The sequence below is a fragment of the Puma concolor genome, chromosome C2 (assembly GCF_028749965.1).
Source record: "Puma concolor isolate L17-30 chromosome C2, mPumCon1.1.hap2, whole genome shotgun sequence".
In the NCBI taxonomy this organism is placed as follows: Eukaryota; Metazoa; Chordata; class Mammalia; order Carnivora; family Felidae; genus Puma; species Puma concolor.
The window spans coordinates 141108666-141114665 of NC_141675.1; positions in this window are offsets into that span (position 1 = coordinate 141108666).

The window sequence follows — 6000 nt, forward strand, 5'->3', positions numbered from 1 at the left end:
CCCAGTTGGGAGTGAGCACCTCTCTTTGGCTTCTCACTCTGTCATTTGTGAGCTGCCCGGCTTTGGACAAATGACTGGCCCTCTCTGTGCTTCGGTCTCCAAAAGTAAAGTGGGGTCAATAACAGCTGTGGCCTCCTAGATGACTGAACATGTGCAAAGCTTTTCAAACAGGACCATGGTAGGAAAGACTGCAATAGATACTGAGCATTCTGGTTTGGCGCCTTACACTTTTTAGAGTACCCGACACATACCAGCAATCTGATTATCGCAACCACGTTGCAACAAGCTAGTGAGGTGAGCACCCATCTCCCTAAGTTAAGAAACTGATGTGCAGAGAATACAAGTGATGATGATTTACCAGAATTAGCACAGCCATCAAGTGGTGGAACCAGACTAAGTGTCAAGTCTTCTCATATTTGGTCCAAGTTGTTTCTACAATACCATGCTGGCTGAGTTCATTAAAACATTCCGGAACTTACCCAGAAATCCCAGCCTGTGAGATTTCCCACAGTTTCACACTCCTGATGCAAGGGTGTGGGGGTTCTAGGAAGGGAAGAGGTATAGCTTCTCCAATACCTGGTTGTGGGTCATTTATACCATGATGCTGCTGATAATGATGACAAGTATTAGTAACTAATATTACCTACCACTTAAGGAAAGGCAATCATTTCCAAATTTGCATAAGCATAAGAAATAATAAATGGTTGCCCTTGCACAACACTAGCTTTTGAGGTGATCTTTTGCACAGCAATAGATAATAGGAACAATGTCCTTTATCTTCAATGACCTTTCTAAGCTTATAGTATACTGGGAAGACATTGGATGTGTATTTAAAAATGAAAATGAGGGGTGTCTGGGTGGTTCAGTCAGTTGAGCATTAGACTTTTGATTTCAGTTCAGGTCATGATCTCTCAGTTCGTGAGTTCAAGCCCCACAATGAGCTCTGCACTGACATCACAGATGCTGTTTGGGATTCTCTCTCTCTCTCTCTCTCTCTCTCTCTCTCTCTCTCTCTCCCCCTCTCCCTCTCCCTCTCTCTAAATATAAATAAATAAACTAAAAAATATAAAAATAAATAAAATAGGGGTGCCTGAGTGGCTCAGTTGGTTAAGTGTGCAACTTTGGCTCAGGTCATGATCTCAGTTTGTGAGTTCAAGCCCCACATCAGGCTCTGTGCTGACAGCTCAGAGCCTGGAGCCTGTTTCAGATTCTGTGTCTCCCTCGGTCTCTGCCCCTCCCCCACTCATGCTCTGTCTCTCTGTCAAATAAAATAAACATTAAAAAAACAACTAAATGATAGATAGATAGATAGATAGATAGATAAAATAAAAATGAAAATGAGTGGGGCTGACCCCAGCCCAGGCTAACAGGAGGCAGGAAATGCAAACATGGGCACACGGAAGCAGAATGGAGCATGTGTGGGTGCCATTACCTTACGAAAGTGGAGGGTTGCTCCCGAGGATGAAAGGGCAATGGGCAAGTTCATCCAGACCTGAGAAACATGTGCTCTCGCGCAAGCCTGAAACTTCCCTTGAAGAGCTGCCTAAGAAAAAGTAGAATTCTATCACTTGCCACTCATTTAATTCATTAATATGGGAGGTGGAATAGTGATGGGGTTGAAAGCATGACCTCTAGAGTCAGAAGTCTGGGTTCTATGCTTGGCTTCGCCATTTACAAGCTCTGAAATCTTGGCCAAGTTACTTAGATTCTCTGTGCCTCTGACAAAATGGAGATATTAATAGCCCTTATCTCGTATGAATAATAAATAAGTTAGGCCATGCAGTTCACTTAGAAGAGTGCCTGCCACTTAGTAATGCTCAAGAAGTGTCGGCTATTAATATTAATGTAGATTTTCCAGCAGCCGTTCTGTTACTCTGCTTGCTTTACCCTTTAGCCATCGACTCAGCCTTATAGCATCAAGCCAACAGTCCCACGAGGACTTCGGACTTTGTTAAAGGCTGATAATCCTATAGTTACAACACTCAGCCTACCCGTTAGTGCCACATGTTTATCGGGTCCTCATTATCACCCAGCCTCCTGACTCCTTTATTCCTAGCTTCCAAACCTACTAGGGCAGATATGTACATGTAAACTTATATCCCACCCTCCATCCTTTCTTCCCAACTTCAAATCTCTGGTGACTCCATTCTATAAATTAACAAACATGTACCACACTTCCTTAAGCCAATACCCCATCTCAATACTTGCCCTGTTTAAAATGTCCTCTGGACCTCAACCTCTATCCTTCATTTTTCCTTTAACATTTCCTTACTTTCCTGAATGATAGCTTCACACCCATTCCTCATCCTCAGTCTTCTCTGTCTGCTGTTTCCTTCAAGCAGATTATGAAACTGCTCAAGTCTGTGCACACGGAATACATTTCCTTACATCTGTTACCCTCTCTAATAATATGGCACCATCATATTTCTCAAAAGTGTGGTCTAAACTCCCTGCATTCACTTCTTCACCTACAAATACCTTTACAGCTGACTTATGGTTCAATAGTATTTTGGATGCTTTCTTTCAAACAAAAAGTATAAGGTTCTTGGAGGGCCAATAGGTGTTTGTGGGGTGTGTGTGTGTGTGTGTGTGTGTGTGTGTGTGTGTGTGTGTGTCTGTGTTTATATTCCTCATCCTCCCAGGTCTCTATAACGTTTGATGCTGGGCCTTCTGCTTTATTGTTGAGTCGCTCTTTGCATTCTGTGACACAGTACTTCTCTCTCTTTCTGCCTCTCTTACTCAGACTCAAAGTGAATAGATTGCCTTCAATTGGCTCCTTTTCTTGCTTACGTGATTTTTTCTTTTGCTGAGACTTCCATTATCATTTTTGGTTATCATTTGTAACTGGTTTGATTTACCTATAGCTTTTGCTGCCAATTGTTAAAAAAAAAAAAGTTTTTAATTTGATTTTGAGAAGCATTTCCGTTTGTCACTCTCTTCGGCCTCCTCCTAATGAAGGATGACCTACATGTGGTAATGAACCACCTTGTTCTTCTCGACTTGGTCTGGGTGTCCTGTGGGAGATGCGACCTAGAGGTGTTACAGCTCCCATTCCGAACCTCTCTTTTTCCAGCTTTGTTGAAGTATAATCGACAAACATAATTGTATATATTTAAAGTATATACTGTGATGACTTAACATATGTCTGCGTTGTAAAATATTTACAATAATCAAGTTAATTAACATATATAACACTTCACATAGTGACCTTTGTGTGTGTGTATGGTGAGAGCTCTTAAGCTACACTTGGCAAATTTCAGAATTCTGTCAGCTAAAAACCAGAATCCTGGGGTGGGTTCGAGCCTCGCGTGGGGCTCTGTGCTGACAGCTCGGAGCCTGGAGCCTGCTTCAGATTCTGTGTCTTCCTCTCCCTCTGCCCCTCCCTGCTCACGCTCTCTCTCTCTCTTTCTCAAAATAAATAAATGAACTTTTTTTTAAAAATGCAGAATCCCTCCTCCAGCTTCTCGCCTTAGACCCCAAAAAATGTTTCTTACAGGTTTTTGATAACATACCTGGAGAACTGGCATAGCAGCTGTGGCTGCTAAAATACTCTATGTCCTATGTTCTATGTAATCATGGTTACTGATTTTAATGCATGTGGATTTGTAAAAGACTGTGAGATTATATAAAGTGTTGATTTTACCTTTTGGTAATCCGGTAGAAAAATGCATATATAAATGTATGTCTACCATGCATTGACTATAGGATTCTTACTGAAACACAAAATTTTATTGCAATCTTAATGAGAAGTTATTGAGTCCAATCTTACAAAAAGAGGAAGCATTTCCCAAAGTCCTACTTTTAGTTACTTTTCTATCTGAGGCTTACCTCTCTTTCATATGACTCAGTGTCTTTTGCTTACTAGTAAACAGAGTGACTTTCTTTTTTTTTTTTTTTTAGTCTATTTATTTATTTTGAGAGAGATCGCTAGCAGGGGAGGGCAGAGAGATGGGGGAGAGAGAGAGAGAAGCACAAGCAGACTCTGAGCTGTGAGCACAGAGCCCGACATAGGGCTCAAACCCACAAACCGTGAGATCATGACCTGAGCCAAAGTCAGACACTTAACAACTGAGCCACCCAGGCGTCCTATGCGTTGTTTTTTTTAAATAAAGCATTGCCTCGATTGGCTGTGTAACAGAGGTGGGTCCCACACTTAGTATGCAGGTAGCCAGGTAGATGGGCGGGATTCTCCCCCACCTCCATGGAGGTGGGCAGGCAGTGGGAATACCTGAAAGGAGATACTTTTCTCAGACACCACTTCTGCATGTGCCCACACTCTTACCCGCTTCCTGGGGGCAGACACAAAATGCTGCCCCATAAAACACGGAAGAGGTTCTTTTGACCTGCATGTGACTTGTGGCATTTTGGAGAGAAGCGAAATGTACCTCAGGGAGCACGGGAGCTGAAGCCTGTCAGTCAGTGGCAGATGTTTGGTTCTTTAAAATAGGGGGGACACCTTGGGGCGCCTGGGTGGCTCAGTCAGTTAAGCGTCCGACTTCAGCCAGGTCACGATCTCGCGGTCCGTGAGTTCGAGCCCCGCGTCAGGCTCTGGGCTGATGGCTCGGAGCCTGGAGCCTGTTTCCGATTCTGTGTCTCCCTCTCTCTCTGCCCCTCCCCCGTTCATGCTCTGTCTCTCTCTGTCCCAAAAATAAATAAACGTTAAAAAAAAAAAAAAAAAAAAAAACCAAGGGGGACACCTCTTGGTCAAATCCAGTTGTCTTGGCTGCCTGGGCACCTGCACCATGAGCAGTAACCACAGCAGACACAGACTGACACATGGCCATTGGGTCCAGAGTATCGTGAGTCAACTGCTTTTTATCTAAGAGTATCGGTCACTTTATGTGTCTTTATATCCTTGAAAATTATTCCAGCTCACTCTGAGAAATCCTGGTTAGCTGTTAGAAAGATTTATCTGATTAATGATACCATTGAGATATGGCTAATAGAATTTTCATTGAAAATAGCCACTGAAGCCAGGATGTTGAGAGAAGAATTAACACATGGGAAAAAAAAAAAAAAAAAGGAACCGCTAGTTTAAAAAAGAAAAAAAAAAAAATCATCTTTGTCCAAATGGATTCAAAATGTCTCTTGCAATCCCAGTTAGCAGGAAAGAAAAGATCAGACAACTTTTTCTTTGATTAGGCAACTCAGTGTTTTCACGTGCAATAAATACAAAAAGGAAAAACAGTGGTATAGGTAACTTCTCTAGCGAAGGAATCTTTTCGAACAAAAAAATGGTAAAATGAGCAGTAGCATTGACAATAATATTCCTTTCTTTTCCAAGTTAGGATATTCACAAAAGGAAGAATGTTTTGTGTGTCCGTATTCATGTTCTTAAAGTGGAGCCCTGCTTAGATGAGAAAATTAATCAGATGTGCACATGGTTCTCAGGCGTGTGGTCTGATTGCTTGAAAGGCTCTGAATAAATAAATCTGTGGCTCTACCTAGAACAGTAAATAAACTCTTGACATATTATCTTATTAAAACTGCAGTATGGGTAATAAAAATTATCCTTGAGATTAGAGACTGAAATTCATAATAAGATAATTTTCTGCAGTAGCAATGTTGTCATAATTACAATAGCAGTAATCATGTGTTGTTAACAAAAACCAAAAAAAGCAAAAAAACCTTGTTCCCTAGTGGTGGCCTCTACCTTGGGTTGGATGAAAATTTTTATGTCGTTAAAAGGAAAACAATTCATTACTCAGATGAAGAACATCAGAATTCCAGTTGTAGAATGATATTTTCGATGATCCGTTTGTCCAACAACTGGGAATTAGTAATATATGTTACACCCATTTTGAAACATTCATAAAATCATTAAAATTGTTGTTGCAATATACACAAGTGTTGGGTAGCCAACAATGCCTATTCCTTCTTTTTAAGTAAAAATAATCTACGAATCTCATGTTAACAATGACTTACTCTGGGAAATAAGGGATTTTTCTTTTCTTTTTGCCGTCTGTTCAAAGTCTACTAAAATAAGCATGTATTATTAAT